This window comes from Aplidium turbinatum, chromosome 2 (assembly GCF_918807975.1).
Source record: "Aplidium turbinatum chromosome 2, kaAplTurb1.1, whole genome shotgun sequence".
NCBI classification, from domain to species: Eukaryota; Metazoa; Chordata; class Ascidiacea; order Aplousobranchia; family Polyclinidae; genus Aplidium; species Aplidium turbinatum.
The window spans coordinates 7,763,526-7,783,281 of record NC_137473.1 but is presented as its reverse complement, the minus strand read 5'-3'; the positions used below and the strand labels follow the sequence as shown (position 1 = coordinate 7,783,281).

Genomic DNA, 19,756 nt, shown 5'->3' with positions numbered 1-19,756 from the left:
CCAGTTAGCCAACCACTGTTTGGTATCTTCGTTAATAAAGACTAGTTCTTTTTATGAAAATGAGGTATTTGGGAACAAAAATAGCCCGATTTCACGCGGTCTTACGCGCAGTGGCCTATCAACTCAGGAAACCAATATTGCTGCTACTGTTGCTTCAAAAAACAATCATCAAATTCCACAAGTACGTTATTGGTAATGAAACAATCAAGTGCTTTTGTCTCTTGTCATGTTTGTGAAAGAAAAATCTCGAATAATGCGACTGTACAATAAGGCGATTCGAAATTTCAAAAAGTATGAAGAATCAAAATTTCACCTATCAATCAAGCAACCTTTAACCTTTCCTAACACTAATTCAAGGCAGATTTTTTTGTGTTTTGTATAACTTTAAACATTGAGGCGATTTTATGATCAGGCGTTTGTAACAAGGACAGAGTTGCCAGAAACTAATTGTTCTAAAAATTTAACTGTGCAAAATTCTAAAAACAGAAAAATTTGGCAACCCTAAAGAGCTAAATTACAATAATAACCAGTGTAATGGCTACTTTTTGTTCAAAAGAAGGTTCAGCGTCTTCTGCGCAATCTTTCACGATCACTCTGGCAACCCTGCTGTTGTTCAGTCAGCAATAAACGTGGCTTATTCAATATTCAACTCTAGATCAAGAGTAGGCTATAATCTCGATCGTCTTAAATCGTCAATTATCTCTTTTGTTGTAGGACTGCAATAAACATAACAACATAATACGCAGTATAAATAATACACTAACATACAACAACCTCATGCATATGGACGACTGGACGTAGTAACAACTACAAATTAAAAATCACATGGAAATGCACGACTTTTACCTATAAAATATGTGCCAAGAAAATTGCAATATTGAACCACATCAACAGAAAAAGCAATCAGAACGATATAACTGTGCTCACTAGCAAATATTAAATCGTGGTCATAGCAACAAAGTCGGATTTTGTATTTGCTTTTGGAGTGACTCTCCTTGAAGCAAGTCTAGCTCGAATAAAGCCATCCCGTCGTTGGTAGCCAGCCACACTTCCGCAGGCGTTGGTCACTTCCCGGATAAGGCGCTCCACAGCCTGAGTATGACAAGGGAAATGAGCGCATTCAAACTTCGTATTCTTTAAATTCTTTAATTCGTCCAAGGTCAAGTGAGAGGTTAATACGGACTCTGTAGGTGTGGTATCCTCCCAATTAATTAACGAGCACAGTGAGTCGGCATTCCAGTTTAATTTTGGGGGTATGAATGTGCGGATGGAAACATCACCAGTGTTGTTGCCCTTACGAATGTCTTCCAAAATTCTCACAGCAAAAGATCGAACAGCAGGGTCATCATTGCTTACCATCGCTAGAAGGAGGCTCTCACTGTGAGCATGCCACGACTTTACATAAGGAGCAACTACTTCCCGAGTATCCACAGGAAGAAGATGTAGCAGCTGGACCTGACGGAGAACATGAAATGGGGCATGGTGAATGTATGGCTTGCTTTTTATGTCAAACCACAGTGGAGCATAATTAGTGGCAATAAATGCTACTAACTTCTGAAGAGCATCAACAATCGTCCCCTGCAGAGCATGCTTTGACATGTAAAGACGACATAATCGACATGCGAGTGTAAGCCATCGTGAATGAGAAATTGGACCGGGCTTCAAATGCTTCAAGCTGTCTAAAATGTTTCCACCTTGAATTGATGTTACCGAAAGAAGAAGATATCTTTGATCTGTGGAAAGATCAGAGATAATCTCAGGTGGTAGGCTACTTGTAATTTTGGGCCTTCAATTGGCAGAAATTTTGCATCCCATTCAAGGTCTTCAACATGCGGCAGAATTTTTCCGATCGGCCCTTTGAAGGAAGCACTTCCAGAAGTTGCTCCATCAAGCTTTTGGAATAAATGTCGCAATGGGAGCTCATTGGTATGCAACATGCATATATTCCATTGGAGACGGTGGCCAATGTGTCGTTCACACCTGGCAATTATTCCATTATTTTTTCCAGTATTAACAGCAGTGGAGTCTGCTCCTACAACCAACCAGTTGTCGATGAGGTATTCCTCCTTTAAAAATTTTGTTATTTCAACAGCTGTGGGCTCTGCAGCTTTCACAAAAGGTGTGACATGTCCAATGTATTGGCCTCCCGGTTCTCCAACTAAAAGTATGTGCTCTTGCTTTGTTTGTTTCTGCCTAAAAACCCCATCCTCTTCTTCTACAGTAAGAGTTTCAATCTCCTTCCCATCGAAGAAGATCCCCTGTAACTTTTCCTCTCCTCTTTTCTCTTGATCTATTTCTGTTTCTCTCTTGCGAACCTTTTCCACTTCCCTCCGGATCTTGCTTTGGTCTACTATTATTGAAGGGTCGTTGGTGAAATAAATCCGACATCAATAAGTGTTGGTAGCGTTGGTAGGTCTGCAGTCGGGAGTTCTTTCGAGGGTCCAATGACAGAGCTTTCAGCGCTTCTAATAGTCTTCGTACTAGTTTTAGGCATTATCTTACTGATACAACAGTCTACAATTATTTAAGCGTTATTTACTGAAAATATAGTTGAAGAGTATGGTACCGTTATAGTTTTGTGATCTTATGACTGCGGTACCTACATACAAACTGTGAAGTAGACTGGAACTCAATAGAACACAGAACTTTTTCTTCTAACACTGATTTAATTTCAAATATTGAAATTCTTAGGCCTTGTACTTCTTTAATCTGTAACAAACTCTACATTTTATACAATTTGTCATCGTGATTCAGTAATGTTTTAGCACCGAGCAGAAATTAGGCTACATCAAAGCAATCACCTGCAGAAACCTTAATATTTTCGACCGACAACCGCTTCGAGTTTCTCGGGAAAGCTAGGCTACATAACAACCATAACAACTAAGTTTTAAACACATATTAGCCTTAATGTTATTCACCAACCTAGAATTGCACTGTAGCAAACATTTCAGCTGAAAACTGCTTCTTGTCTATTTTCTGGAGCTTACTCCCAATCGTTAAATCACTCATTGCGTCGTCGTTTCCATGGAACTGCGCAATCACAGAGCGCTATTTGGATCACGTGATTCAGGCGTAACGCAATCTAGTTTGGTGAATCGCCTTATCAAAAAGTTGTAAATGCCTAATCTTTAAACGCTTCAATGTTTAAAGTTAGAGCGTTTTATTACAAAATATTTTACAGGAATGCTCTACATATTGCTACAATCCATGAGCGATAGGTGAAATTTTGAAATTTGATTTTCGAATCGCCTTACTGTACAACAAAGCAGAATATTTTCTAACTGACATTGGGCATACAAATAGAACGCCAATATTTGAAGAAGCTGGATGCGTCTTTTGAACGTTAACAGTCAGGAGATTGGCATTGGACCGAGTTTCTATGGTTGACATCTCTCTTGGAAATAGCCTCCCCACGGCCTCTTTGTGCTTTGAATTTTCTACTTGATGATGATTTGATGCCGTTGCTGAATCCTAAAATTAAAATAAAATCAATATTTTGAGTTCGATGCGAACTAGATATAGCCTTTTTCTTTCAATTAAACCCTTTGACAACCTGAAAGAAATGAACCCCAGATGGCAAACCATCCGTTTGTTTCATTGATTCCACGTCTGTAAACGTGGAATCAATGTTAAAAAACGGTTGACTTGCCGTCTGGTGCCAAACATGCAAAGTGCTTTTAAGTTCATGCTGATGATGCTTCCTGGATAATTGAATGTTTGTCACTCATTAAAACAAAATAATCCAAGCTCAGTGGTCCCTCGCTTCAAAGCGATACTATTGCGTTCGAATCTCATCTTAAATATTTTATTTCCAGGAACGCTGTTGATCTAAACCAAAATTACCCCACAACAACATGTAAAGATTAACTTTAATAGCTCTTAGTTTCTTGTGACTCGATTTAAATAGTATTTTCTTGCAACTTGCTGAACGCAGACATGATCGGCCGCTGCCGATGTGTTAATAATGTCACCAACACAAACAAATTTTCAATAAAATAAAATCTTACCTTCTCCTTCACTGCTCATTGTTGCCAACAGCGCCACCACCAGAATAATTTTCCAATACAACCCCATTGTGGAATTTGAAACACAATAAGAAAATCAAAGAACTTGACAAAAAGGACACAAAGAATTCAAAATATTTGTTCTAAAATATTCTGCATCATTTTACATTGATTTAGTCAAGCACTCATTACTGTTAGTCAGTATAGTCATTGCAAGCAGTCATTATCCTTTCTTGTAAAACCGCGCGGTCACATTTTGATACACAGTGTAGGTTTAAACTATCTATTTCTTCTGTAATGAAGCTCTTTTTTAATTGTATTATATTTCTGATAGCAACCCAGAACTGAAGATTAATTAACAAAACTATTTCACTGCGCATCAACAGTCTAATGATGGTAGCTTGAATAAATAGTTCAATATCAAAAGTTTATCATTCCCTTTGATCTAATTGTAGCCTTATTTTAACCGCTTTTAGGAATGCATGTTTTTAATCTATTGGCGGATAAGAATGATATCATAATATTTCTATTGCCTCATTTTGCAACGTTGAGAACGGATACATGGGTAGCCTACTTTTATACCGGTACCCGAGATGATTTTTGTGGCCAGGAACTTTTTTCAGACTACCTGAAAACTTAAAAACATCCAGTATTTTCTTGTTTTAATGCGTTGGCAAACAAATTATTTTTTAACAAAAGTTACGGCCCTTAATATTAAAAACTACTCCTTTTCTCGATAATTTTACTAATGTTTTCTCTTGCTGTAAGACAATTAATTTTGTTATTAACATAAAATAACACAAAATTTAAATTTTTTATATATATTTTTTAACCTTGTAATGCAACCCTTGGCTTGGTCGGTCACTGACTACAGGCAAAAGTTGAAAACAATGCCATTGAGCTGCTACTTGCAAAAAATGCAGTTAAAATTTAGTGCCTTTCCTTTTTAAAAGAAAATTTCCTGTTTGATTCAACTTTTGCCCGATCACGATTTTTTGAGTGGTCAAAATATTTTAAGCCAAGGACAACACGAAAAATAAATTAGTATTTAACAAATTGTAACTTTATCCAACAGAACTGACTTCAACTCTTTGCCTTCAGAACAATGTGTTCATTAATTGAAATGTGAAAGTTATTATTTGCAACTGCAGCAAACGTTGTTAAACTCATTCATTTTGAAGAAGTGACGTGACTCATTTGTGTTAAGTGATAATCTATTTTTATAATTAAAAGTCGTAGGGAAAGGTGACCATAGTTGTGCAACTTTTAACATTTTAATCAAAAACTGAATCATGAGTAAAGTTAGCAAACAAACGTTATGATGTGGTTATAGTACAAGCATTTACCAACAAAAAGCACTACAAAATCAAGTTTTGCAAATAAACTGATATGTGTTTTTGGCATTTTAAAACGGTGACTAAAGTTGCACAACTATGGTCATAGGTGTCCAGAGTTGTGCATTCCGATTCCTTAATTATGCAACTGCTTTGTGTAGGCTATTAACTTTAATATTGCAGTGACGTTCAAATACAAAGCGGACAGGGTCATGCGCTTACAAAAACGCATTCAGGTTCAGCAGATCTTCACTTGTTTTCCTCCATGCTGTATAGAAATGGCAATAATAGCCTACAATAGTTAATGGGTCTACCTACATACAAAAACGTCGCTGTATAGCAGATGTTTTGTTTGTTGATCGATAGATTACATAGACAATAAGCAAGGAAAGAATGAAATTCAAGTCTACTTGACAAATCAGCATTCACTATTCGCAGTATTGGCACACATAGCCTACATCACAGGATCATTTGTGCATTCTTCATGAGCAGAATTTTTGCATGGCCCCCCTGAGCTTGAAGCATTCTCAGAATTACAGTAAGAGCAACTTTAGCAGCTACATTTGATCTATGTCTCCAATCCCAAATACCCTTCAGAACACATCATGCAATGATGTACACATTCTCGCCCTCCATGTCACTTCCGCAGGCATTGTCGGAAGAACCATCATCCTCTGAAGACTCTGAATTTGACTGTATTCTGCCTTAACTAAATCCTCTGAATTTGACTTTCATCCTCTGAAGAGCTCAAAGAAGAAGCTTGAGGTGTTGATTTCTTATTTTTACGTCTTGATTTGCTACCTTTTTTATGGTTTGCTTGGACCTTCTTGAAACTCTTAATTTTCTTTTTGCCTTTCAACAATTTTTACTTTAAAAGCCTTTGCTTTTCAGGAGTTACGTAGCCTACTAGTAAGAATAATCGACTTTCTTCTCTTCCTTTGATTGAACTGAAGTTTACGAGGAGCTTTAGGAATTCAAAGGATAGCCTATCTGATGGAATCTGCACAACTATGGTCACCTTCCCCTATAGTAATACTATAAATACTTGTTTTGTTTTCCAATAGCATGACTTCCAAATTAATAATTAGTTTTGAATAAAAACTGTTTCAAAATACAACCCTTAGTTTGGTCGACCTATACTCACCACAGGCAAAAGGTAGAAGCAATGCCACTGAGCTGTTACTCGTAAAAACATGCAGCTAAAATCTAATAATGTTTCTTTAACAAAATTTCATGTTTGAGACAAATTTTTGATCCATCAGGATTTTTTAACTTGTCAGAAAATTGACACGCAGCGACACGAAACAAAGTTGAATGCTTTAAAATTTTACAAAATTAACTTAAACTTTTTGACTTCAAAACAATCTGATTAATATAATTACAATAACTGAAATTTATGATTTGCGAAAGCAATAAACTTTTAATTTTTTTTTAAATTATATGTTTTAACTCATTAGTTGTTTGTGGTGATTCATATTTATAGACTAGTTAATATTCATAACGTTTATTGTAAAAAAAAGTTTTGTTTGGTAATGGTGTAAATTTCAAATAACAGTTCAAATCAGACAAAATAAATAATTGTATGTTGTCCTTATTTAAGTCGATCGGAACAGCCACAAGAAAATCTGTATTGAATTGATTGTTCGTTTCGAAGAAATTCAGTTTTCTTATTGGGTCTTGGTTTTGCCAACGTCAGTTATCGTCAGTCTTCACCTTGACATATCAATCAATAGGCTATACACAACAATTCAACTGGAGTGGTTGTGCAATGTGCAATTGAGTCCAGAAGAGGCTGCCGCATTAAAAACATACTGACAGGCTGGTAAACTGCTGACGCTGTTATAGCAACTGACGTCAGCCACAGTTAGAACAACATCTAAACGATCTCTTAAGCTAGGATTCGATTAGACTAAATCAATATGACTCGACAGGCAGATATTTTTACAAATATTTCATTTTTACAAATAGGCTTCAATTACTAGATTTAGCTTGTCTGTGATGTGGTTTTTCCTTTTTCTGTGGGCTTGAGCATTGAGATCGATATGAAGGTCATATCTATATGTTTTAATTTGAACGCTTTATACCAGTGGTTCTCAACGGGGGCGGTAGCGCCCCCCGGGGGGGCGTTTTGATTTTTCAGGGGGCGGTATAATTACCTCGGCTTAAGGGGGGCGTTTTGATTATTAGGGGCATTCTGCAGGGCTGGGGAGCTGGAGCCGGAGCTGGAGCCTGGAGCGTTGGAGCCAAGCATTTTCTCCGGAGCTGGAGCCGGAGCTGGAGCCTTTTTAAACATTTCTTGTGGAGCCGGAGCTGGAGCTACAAAATATTTATCAGCTCCAGCTCCAGTATTAAATACAGACGAAATTGGTTAATAGTATACAGCTTAAACGTATCAATCGTTTATTTGAATCAAAACCTGAAATCCCAAACCAAATCCAATCTGATGTACAGTGCCGGCAAAAAAAATCTTTACATTCAGTCGGCAAAAAAAACTTTACATGTAAAATCTGCAGAAGTTCTTAGCTTACTGTTCTCGCCAAAAGCATTGCGTCACAAAAACGCTTATAATTACATCATTAGCTACTCTCTGGCAACACTTCGCCGTAAAGCCATTGCTCTGCGTGCGTGCGTAGTGTTGCTTTCCAGCTTCGTGAATAGTAAGGGGGGTGAAATCGCACAAAATTTTTTATTTTCTTAAAGTTTCGAGGTCTTGCAAATTTTTTTTCAAAAACTAAAATGGGTTGAAAGAAGAAGCAAATGGAAGAAAAACCTCGTGCCTTGACTTTGTGAAAGAAGGGAGATTCTGTGATTGCTGTAGCCAGAGATATTGGGATCTTCAGAGAGGCAATGTATCACCAAAATCTTTGCAATGAGTGAATATTTCACCTTTTTAATTGATAAGTTGCCTCTCTTGAGACCCCAATATCTCTGGCTACAGCAATCAAAGAATCTATCTTCTCTAACAAAGTCAAGGCACGAGGTTTTTCTTCCATTTGCTTCTTCTTTCGACCCATTTTAGTTTTTGAAAATTTTTTTGCAAGACCTCGAAACTTTGAGAAAATGAAAAATATTGTGCGATTTCACCCCCCTTACTATTCACAAGCTGGAAAGCAACACTATGCACGCAGAGCAATGGCTTTACGGCGAAGTGATGCCGGAGAGTAGCTAATGATGTAACTATAAGCATTTTTGTGGCGCAATGCTTTTGGCGGGAACAGTAAGCCAAGAACTTCTGCAGATTTTACATGTAAAGTTTTTTTTTTGCCGACTGAATGTAAAGATTTTTTTTGCCGGCACTGTAAAGTAAAAACATCGGTTAAGCGAATACCGCTTAAAAGAATAAGTCGGATAAAGTATGGAGCCGGAGCATGGAGCCGGAGCCGCTGTTTAAAAATTTATAGCTCCGGAGCCGGAGCTGGAGCTAGTGGATGAATGCTTGATAGCTCCGGAGCTGGAGCCGGAGCCTATGCTTTTTTGCAGTGGCTCCCCAGCCCTGGCATTCTGGTTTAAATCATTTATCGCCCAGCGTAAAAATTTCGTCAAAGAGCTCGTATCTTCGTGGTAGCATTTCCTACCTCATACCTGGTGGAAAAGGGATTCAGCTGTGCTGTTCTGCTACATACCAAACAGCAAAACCCACTTGACAATTGACATAAGAAGTGATCATCGAATGTTTCTCACTGGCTTTACAGAGACTGGCAACTAGCTTGATGTAATTCGCTCTGCTTGGCTTTTTGCTTGGCATTGAGCACTTTTTGTAGTATTAATAGTATTTTTTTTCGCTTTTCGTAATTAATCGTTTTTGTTGGGGGGCGGTAAAATTTTGCGAGTTCATGAAGGGGGCGTTGGGCCAAAAAAGGTTGAGAAACACTGCTTTATACCATAGACAGATAATTGATAGCAACTTGATTGGATTAAATTGCATAATTCAAAAACAATACATACAATAAAAAAGATAACTACATAAATTCAAATGTTTTCGACAAAACTTTCTGCCCTCTTCAAGAAAATAACTTAATTCATCTAAACAAAACAACAGATATTCGTAAAATATGACTGAAATTACAATCTGCACTGGGCTACGTATAAACATAACTGAAGAACAAAAACAAAAGGTGTTAACATTCTGTTGTAAACAATGCGGGAGTGTGGTCACAACACATGCTCACAACTAACTGTTTGAAATGACTTATACGTAATCAGGACACGTATTCAATAGTTTTAATAATTCTGAAAAATCCCTTGCAAGCGGAAGAAAACATAAGATAAATAAACATACCACTTCCTTTCTTAAAAAAACGACAAACATAAAACAAAAAAATAACAACTGTTCAAAGCTTCTAAGCAGTGGTGCCAGATTTTTATCAGAGATTAAAGTAAAAATAACTATATTTTCCAGCACGTCTACAACCAACCATACAAAATAAAAGTCAGATTCAGAAATTTGTATAAATTATTGACAAAAATGTACTGATCTTTTTGTTGAAATAGCTTTTAATAGATTGCAAGATATTAAAAAGAAGTTTTTTTGTTATATTACAAAAAATGCGAAACGTCTGGTGGCCTACAATGCAAGTTCTTTCACGATTTAAATACGTGAAAACGATAAACCAGCAAAATAGTAAAACCTGAAAAAAGACATTGCAAATTACAATCATAAGTTTGCAGCAGGCCGTCCGCAAACACGCCAAAAGAACGAATGAAAGTTCAACAAACAGACCACGTACTTACCTAAAACATGTTGTCATAGTAAGATTGAAATTTATCCAAACTTTCACGAATGTTTTAACACAAAAGTAAACAGTTGTTTAGCAGAAATGAACCTTCTTTGACACTAGATAACGGTCAAGGGACTCTGCCTTTTTCCACTCTTGAGCAGTGGCGGCGACTCGGTCTAAATATTGGGGCAGTTGTGAAGCATCTACTGAAGCGATTCGTACTGAAAGGATGGAGCAATCCCTCATTTGTGCATGTTGGAGCGGAATAGTCCGACGCCAATGCGTAAGCGGCCGAGCCGCAGCCAGGCCCTTTGACATGACCTACATTGAAACCAACAAACTCATTTCAGTAAAGTAGGCTTTAGCCTAATAAACTTAAAACGTGAATATCCTGCAATTGAAAACTAGCTTTAAAGAATGTTAACAGAAAGTATTAAATGACAAACTAAAACAAGACTCTACTTAAACTGCCGATTGCACTGCTACACTGTTAACTGAAAACTAGAGAATGAACCAACACGAAAAAAACCAAGAGAAGCCAAGCCAGGCAATCGGCAAACCCACACTGCGCTGTCGGCAAGATAGATGTGGTGCGTGATGATACGCGCTACACCACACCCTCTCCAGCAAAAGCATTTCGGAAGAGTGGGGGCCGGTGTCGGACGAGGCCCTGGAGTCCCGAGGAGTTCTTCTTCCACTACGAGCGTATTGGTGGTCCGTCTAGGTCAGTGATTCCCAACCGCGGCTCTTAGAGCCGCATGCGGCTCCAAGCTAGCCTTCTTGCGGCTCTCATTGACCCCTGAAAATCCCACAAAAAATGTATTTATAATAATTAGGGCTATTTTTTGACTTGTCAAAATTGTTTACGAAGTCAAAATTGTTTACAAACTGCATTGTCGTTGTGTCGTAGAGGTTGCACTGTCATTGAACTTTTCATTTTACACAGTGATGCCAGGTTGTTTTTTGAAAACAAGCAAGTGAATCTAAAAAACAAGCCCAAAACAGGCAAATCAACACAAAAACAAGCCCAATAATTTGCAACCAATACCAATTAGCATAAAGCACGCGGTTTAACAGTTTTCAGCTTGGCGATGAAGTTTGGATTGCTGATTTGGCGTTTTTTGTTGATATCACTAGATTCACTACACACCTTTCTACTCTAAATCGAACTCTACAAGGCAATAGCAAGTTTTGTCACAATTTGTACAGCACAGCAATTGCTTTTGCAAGCTTTGTCTTTGGAAAACGCAGCTTGCAGGTGGTATTACAACACATTTCCCGTTAATGTTAATGCGGCGGTTGAACTCATCAAAATAAATTCATTCCGTTAATATTTTCCAATGATGAACATGTTTGCAAATCCTATTGCAGTTAATGTGGCCACTGCTCCTGATAATTTTCAATTGGAGTTGCTAGACAAATATCGAGCTCAAACAATTATTTCAAAATAAAGACCTACTTGAATTTTGGAGTTGAGTTCCAGAGGGAAAGTATCCCAACTTGAAAACCAATGCCCAGAAAAACGCCTCTGTATTTGGATCAACTTACGTATGTGAAGCACTTTTCAGCAAAATGATCACAATCAAAAATAAATATCGCAATCGGTTGACCGATGACCACCTCAAGCAGCTACTGCATCCTCTGCAATTGCGCCTCGCTTTGACAAACTTGTTAAAGCTCAAAGCCAATGCCAAGTTGGACATTAAATTGATTTGTGTTATTTTTCTTGTTGGTGTTGCTATTCGTTGGTACATGCTTTCATGCTTTAAAATTTTCGTTATAATTACTTGAGTGTTTTCATGCGGCTCCATACGTAGTCTGAAGTTTGAAATTTGGCCCCGACACCAAAAAAGGTTGGGAACCACTGGTCTAGGTAGTCGCACTGATGGATTGGTCTTCAGCGATTTTTGTCAAGAGTTGTGCGCCTGGAAAAATAGGTGTTTCTATTTCAGTCGCAGGGGCTGGTCGTCCACAGGCCCGCAGAGACCCGAGAAAAGCGAGTGGTCTGAGCCTACGCTACAGCTCGGCGAGAAAGAGACAGAATGGCCTCTTAGTAACGAAGCGTAGCTGGTTGGATGCCTGCATAGACAGGGAGATAGTTCGATGGTGTTGGTCGCAGACATTTAGTCACGATAAGCAAAGCGTCATTTATGGCTGGGTCAATTTGATGGCATTGGATACCACGACTCTAAATAGGCGCACAGTGTTCTGCTGGAGTATGAGCTGCCGCAATGGTGGCAATGGGCAGAGTGTCATCTCTGCCTCCCCAGCCAGAGCCCATCAGTCGTCTTAGAAAGCTGTGTGCTTGTTGAAATCCTTCTGCCCAGTGACTTCAAGTCCTGACGGCAAGTGAGCGACCCGTTCAGGACCACGCAAAGACACTTAGGGTTTGGGCAGAAAGACAGGGTTCCTCTGTCGGTCCAAACCCCATCCCACACTTCGCTTCCCGGTTGTTTAAATGGAACGTTTTTGTCACTGCTTCGGTTTCGCTGTGCTTCAATCTCCATCTCTGAAGGTATACCAAGAATGTCGAAATGTCCTGTTGTAGGGTGCCTTCCAATTTTTCCCAGTGATTCAACAGGTGTAGAATAGCCAAATTATTGGCATGGATGTACTTTACTGGTAACGTGCTTAGCAGGTCGTGGGTGTAGATGTTAAACAAAAGGAAGGTCAGGATAGATCTCTGAGGGAGACTATTTTTAAGGCGTCGTAACCTGCTTGGTTTACCACTTCTAGTGGCGATGGAAAAACCTCTGTTGTAGGACCATGCGCCTGTCCGGAAACAGGTGGAGCAGTTTGCCAGTGAGGACTTGGTGCCATGCGGTGTCGTATAGGCGGCTGTGAGGCCGAGAAACACAGCACAGGGCTTCTTCTTTGCCTCAAAGCAGTCTTTGATATCTTGAGTGATGAGAGTGATTTGATCTGCAGTAGATCTTCTACGTCGAAAGCTAACTTGCTCCCGGGACAAGAATGGGTCTATAATTGGTTCGACTCGAGTGTAGATGAGGCGTTCGATAATTTTAAAGGGCATGCAGAGAAGAGATATAGGTCGATAGCTCTTTAGATCTTCTTGTGGCTGGTGAGGCTTAGGGATCGCGACTATTTTGGCTCCTCTCCCGATTTTGGGGATTTGAGTTGGCATGAGCAGAAAGACAGGAATTTGTGCAGTCAATACTTCATAGCGGTGCCAGCATGGATTAGTGTGCCAGCAAAATCGGAGCAGATGTTTTCAGGACCAGGTACCTTACTGGTCTCACTTGGCTGGAAGGCAGCGGTAAACCTACCCAATGTGAATTCACCGGAGACGCCCTCCCTGTCCGGTGCCGGAACCCTCCAGAGATCGGATGTCTTCCTCCCTACAAGCCCGAAGAACTTTCGGTCGCCTGCTCTATAGGTCCCGTTTTTTATCAATTGTGATGCGATGTTATTGGCAGATGCATTGTTATTAGCTTTTACTGCCTATGCTATTAATGTTATTGGCATTGTATTAATTACATGTTGAATGACGTTTCATAAATGTTTAGCTGCATTCAGTGGCTATATTTTTAAACAAACTCTTTATTTCATGTATGTAAAATATTCCTCCTCTCCAACAGTTGCTGTTACCCTTCTAAAATTTTCTTTTTAGCTAAGTCACTGATTCGAGCATAACGTTAAGCTGCACCGGATAGGAAGAGTCCCGCTTGAAAAAAGTCCCGCTAAATTATCGTGAGATTGTTTACAGTTACACCAATATAGTTGAGATCAGTTAGAATTAAATCGTTTCAAATCAGTTTTGATGAAGACTAGTGTTTGGGGGTTATATTTCTTGATTAAGCTTTCTATACATCTGCAATGAAATAAAAGAATGATTTCCTTTCTAAGGACATGTAGAAATTGAGACTATTATTTTTTAGCAATGTTCGCTATCTAGCAGCCAACTACATTCCACCTATTGTTTGTTTTTACTAAAATTTATATGTCTAGTTTTGTAAAAAAACATTATCAGTGGCCTATTTCTCCAAACCATTATGCAATATTACAGGTTAGTTTGGCATCTTTTACTGCAAACGTCCAACTAAGATTCCGCTATGATCATGAGATTGTACGGAAAAGTTCTACTTCTGATGGTGCTCTTGCTGATTACAATGAATAGTCAAGGAGAAGGTGAATATTTCATTTGTTGCGTTACTTCAAAAGTACCGTTGAAGCTTTTTTAGTTCAGAATTAACACCAAAAATAAATCAATGTAGGCCTAAGCAAAAAATAATGCTGTGATTTACTGATAGGTGCTTGGAAACAAGGACCTTGTGCGAAAGTTTCATTTTCATTTATAGTAATAGGCTAGTTACGTTCTTTTTTCATGCACTTTTTAGTCTGAATATCGTCACTCCATGGGAAATGTTGTCAAAATCAAGTGAAAGACCTTGTAGGTGGCATTTTACCTGTGAGCTCTAAGCCTATTACAATAAGCAAGTAGCCTACCTTGATGTAAAATTTTTAAGTAGTGCTTGTATTTTGTTCTTGGACGATTTACTAAGTATAACTACAAGTGTTTATGGAATATCTGTAATTTGAAATACTTCAAACTAACTACATAGATTGTGATTGTTTAAATTCTCATCCTAAAAGTTCAAAGTTAATTTCAACTACGTATGATGAATGTAATTGTATTGCAATTCATGTTTTCCAAGCTCAGAATTTCTTGTTGATTTGGTCGCATATTGAGTTCTGACATGTTACTTGAAGATTTGACTGAGAATGGAGCGCAGCTGTTCAAGGTCGTTGAGAGGTTAATTTGTATAATGAGGGGTAACACTTTTAAAATCATCCAAGTTTTTTTTCCAAACAGAATTAGTTTTCTCCCCAATAAAATGAAGTTGATGTAAATGAAAAACGCCCTTAAAATCATCCCAGGTCTAAAAATACTTTTTGGAGCCCGTTGTCAATGCCATAGCTGCTGCATATGAGCGCAGACAAGAGCACACAAAGCTCTTTATACAACCTACGTCATTATAATACTAAGCAAAGGGTAGTTGACCGATACCTTGGTATTTAATACGACAGCACCATAAACGACAAGTTCACACACAGCTTGAGTCTAACTAAGCATGCATATCTGACTAGGTGTAAAGTCAAACAATAGAATAGTTTCTGTCATCGAGTATTGCATCACAATGCAAAAAGATATTTTGTAGAAACAACTGCGTATTTTTTCTTAATAAAATTATCATTTATAGACAAATTAAAAACTTAAAAATTGAATGAGACTGTCCACCAGGCATTTAGTTAAATAACATGATGGAGGCTACGTTTTTCTGGTGCAAACTAAGCTGAACTATCACAAGATGTATGAGGTGATAACCTGCTTTTATTCTGGCGTTTTATCAATCAGACACAACTGACTTTTTTAGGGGGCTAGATCAGGTTGTAATTACCAGTTTGGTATGGAAAACCACAGAACCATGCTGCTGTCAACCAACCAAACATGCAAAATGAAGTTCAACTTTCAAACAAAAATTATCACGCGCAAAGTTTGAAACTAGAAAAATGAGTTTAAACGTAATCAATCAATAAGAAACTTAAATAGTGGCAGAGCGGGGAGAGAGTGAACCGTTTGAGTCATGAAGAATGAAACTGCACAGTTTCCAATCAGCATGAAAACAATTTAAATGCATCAGACAAGCACTTACAATAGTTTTTTAGAAACAGTGGAAACAAAGATGCCATCATTATGATTCATTACATGGGGCTTTTGATAAATAAAAGAACTTTTAGAAGACATTCGTTTTTGATAATCACTTATAACTTTTAGAATTGCTTCATGTTATTTTATGAGCTGAAGTTATGCCATGCGTGCAGGGAGCTGATTTTTCCGGGCGTTGATATTTAAAAGCTTTTTTGTCTTGATTAAATAATACGAGATTTAAAATCTTATTTTGTTTGGTCAACATTATTTAAATTGCAATCAATCATCAGTGGCCGAGTGGTTAGCGCGTTGGGCTCGCAGTCGAGAGCCTGCATGTTCGACTCCAGCCACCCGCACTACTGTTGTTTCTCTGGGCAAGAAAGTTTACGATAATTACCTCTACCCAGTGATCGATTTCGAGTAATGGGTAGTACCAAATTTAAGTCATAAGCAGAGTAGACAACCGGAAACAGACATTGCCGTCGGCTGCAGCGTGGGTTAGGTGTATGTCGGAAGGGGTACACCGATGCATAGCGCTCAAGTCCGCTTTCCCGCAATGCAGGATAAAGATAAACAAACAAACAAAAACAAACCTTATTTATCTTGTGATAGCTCGGCTTAGTTTGCACCAGAAGAACGTATATCAGGTTATTTAAATTAAAAACTTTTATATATTTAGCTTGAAATGAGAGTTTGATTCCGAAACTCATCAACCGATCATTGGTTCGGAGGAGCGTCGAAGGAACAATTGGTGGCGGGAAATTGATTTCCAAAAGAAATGTTCAACAATTTCCATTTGCTAAAATATATTCACGTAAAGACTAATTGTGTATGGTAGTTAAACCACCTTCCTCAGTAAACTAAATGCGTCTTTCTAGAACACCAGTGTCATGTAATCGGATTTCTTGTTGTGATCACGCAATAACAACATTTTATGAGATTGAAATTGTTTGAAAAACTCTATATTTTGTAAATCTATCAACACACAAATTTTTTCTCGACTCTTTTGTTTGACTTGTTCATCTACATTTTCTAAATATAGCCTACTGATTAATTGAGTGACTTCCATTGCAATTTAAAATGCAAAGAAAAGGAACCACAGTTTACAGTTACCAAGAAAGGAAGCTCAAGTGTGTGAGTACCGTACGGATTTAATAGCTTTTGTAGCGCAAAACGTCTGCGTTTTGTTATAACGTCCATGTTTTGCCGCTTCTACCTTTTTCTAGACCTCTACTATAATTTGGCGCAGCGTGGTCCAACTTCTTTTCATCGCGGGCCAAAATATTATTTTTTTTTATCTTGCGGGCCAATGTTTTAAATAGCGATTCAATGGCTTATTGCTGGCAAATTATACATAGCCTATGTCTATGGCATATAGTTACTACTCTCTAAGTCTAAAACCTCTACAGCTTGTTTCACCCTAAATAGGGGATCATCTTTAAATATATCAACTTTAGATTTTAATTTCGGCAATAGCGTTGGTATCCACGAGAATCGTAGTTGTGGCCATGCGAACGCAAGCCTAAAGAGCCTCGTTTCCAAGTTGATTTCGATTTTTGGTTTTACTTTTGTCCATTGCCGCAAACGTAAATTCGCAAATGTATGTAGGCCTACTTCCAAACATCAAGTGGCCTACAGGTTCAGAACAGCATCTTTTAAAAGGGAAACTTCTCCTTTGACACTAACTTCTAAAAGCTTGCAGGATTTCCCATTTTCTTTGACAGCAAAAACGGATCCTTCTGAAGTTCACATAATTGGAGTTGAAGCTCTGGGGGCTGTGTACTAACTCCAACATAAAGGGGAGATGTTCCACCAACGGACAGGGTACGACCAACGGACCACCCTTCTATTTCTTGAAATAAAAGCTGGAAGCACGAAAAATGTTATTGTGGTATCGAGATTAACCTTTTTGGTTTTGGAAATCTTCCTTGCGGGGACCTGTGATTTTTTTTCGTATTGTTATGAAGGAAAGTATGGTTTACAAGGTAGAAAGTAAATTTTGAACATTTTTCTTCTGCAATTTTTTTCACCCATCGGTTTATTTTTTCAAGACTATTTTTTGTTTGCTGATTGCTTATTCATTGATTAATAAAATTGCAATGACTTAAATGTTTAAATTTTATCCATCATTAAACTAGGCCATAAAATCCAAAAACTATCATGTATCTGACCAACGGACCACCCCCTTGTTTGACCATTGGGTCACTAGCTAATTGTTCAACAATGTCTTCCTTCATATATTCAGACTAAAAATGTCAGAAATTAAAACAACTAGCAATAAAACAGAGTTTTTTAGTTCGGAAAATCTCAACAAAGCTGTCGAAGATGCTTTGAAACAAAACATTTTTGTTCGAAAGTCGGCGAAAAAATATAATATACCACGAACAACGTTGCTCGTTATGTTAAAGAATGAATGAATGGATAGTGAGAAAACTACTGCACCAACACCCGTGGCATCTACAAAACGCCTGTCTGATATCTTAAAGTTTTCTGCAACTTTAGAAAAATATGAAATTTGAAAAGAGTAAAATAAACACCAAAAATACTTGAATCTCGTATTATGAAATTGAATTGAATATGAAAATATAAAATGAAATTTCATAATAAAAGCATATTTCTAGTGCTTATTGCTTATGTTGTTGTGTTGTTTGTATGTTGTTCGTGTATTAAATACTCCAAAATAAGCTCCAGTGCATCAGCTTTTTGCCAAGTAGAAGTGACCCGTTGGTCGAATAGCAGTGGCCCGTTGGTCGTATAGGGGTTTGACCAACGGGGCACTTTTTATTATCATTTAAAAATTAATTTTCGGAAGTTAGTAGTAGGAAAATTAAGAACATTTTTTGGCGGAATATACCAGGGTATGTGACCTACGGTTATGCCAAAAAAGGAGGACGCATGCCCTTTGTATGGACAGAAAATAACAAATATGTGAAAAATGACCCGTTGGTGACACATCTCCCCAACTAAATTCCAATTAATCATCACTTTATACATCTTGTGATGGCTTAGCTTAGTTTGCACCAGAAGAAAGTAGGCTATATCAAGTTATTTAAGTTAAAAGCTTTTTATATTTTTAGCTCGAAATGAGAGTTTGATCCCGAAACTCACCAAACGATCATTGGTTCGGAGGAGCGTGGAAGGAACAATAGATGGCGGGAAATTGATTTCCAAAAGAGATGCTCACCAATTTTTATTTGCTAGAATATATCCACGTCGTAAAGGCTAATTGTGCATGGTAGTGAAACCACCTCCCTCAATAAGCTAAATGCGTCTTTCTAGAACACCAGTGTTATGTAATCGGATTTCTTGTTGTAACCACGCAATAATAACATTTCATGAGATTGAAATTGTTTGAACAACGTTTTATTGATGCAAGTCTATATTTTGTGAATCTATCAACATCTCTGAACGGAAATCTTTTAAAATTTTTCTTCGACGCTTTTTGCTTGACTTGTCCTTTTACATTTGCGAAATATGCAGATTAATTGAGTGACTTCCATTGCAATATAAAATGCAAAGAAAGAAATCACATTATACTGTACAGTTACCAAGAAAGGCAGCTCAAGTTTGTGAGTAGGCTACCGCGTACGGGTTTAATAGCTTTCATAGCGCAAAACGTATGCGTTTTGTTGTAGCCTAACGTCCACGTTTTGTGGCTTCCACCTTTTTCTAGACCTGTAGGCTACTATAATTTGGCACATCTTGTTTTTCGTTGTGCTGGTCAGAAATACAAACGAACTGAACTGAACCTGTTTGTCACTGAAGTGCAACTTTGACAAAATTATAGATAAGCCAATAAGCCATTTACAATCAGCAATGAGAGTTAAGAAATAGTAGATTAAAACTATTATCAGCTTTCCTGATACAAAAAATTAAAAAAAGACTGAACTTCCATGATATAGGAAATTTAAAAAAGACTGAATTTCCTGATACAGGAAACTAAAAAAAGACTGAATTTCCTGATACAGGAAACTAAAAAAAGACTGAATTTCCATGATGCAGAAAATTTAAAAAAGACTGAATTTCCATGAT

General features: G+C 37.8%; 2 long non-coding RNA genes across 2 annotated transcripts; one reads left to right on the top strand and one right to left on the bottom strand.

Moving 5' to 3' along the window:
* Positions 1-3,174: 3,174 nt before the first annotated feature.
* Positions 3,175-4,155, bottom strand: LOC145765715 (uncharacterized). Its single transcript, XR_014288609.1, has 2 exons — positions 4,008-4,155; positions 3,175-3,471 (listed from the first exon to the last, which is right to left on the bottom strand). It is a non-coding gene; the product is annotated as an uncharacterized LOC145765715 (long non-coding RNA).
* A 9,925-nt stretch (positions 4,156-14,080) lies between these two features.
* Positions 14,081-19,167, top strand: LOC145788241 (uncharacterized). The gene is made up of 2 exons (XR_014291503.1): positions 14,081-14,202; positions 18,802-19,167. It is a non-coding gene; the product is annotated as an uncharacterized LOC145788241 (long non-coding RNA).
* The last annotated feature ends 589 nt before the right edge of the window (positions 19,168-19,756 follow it).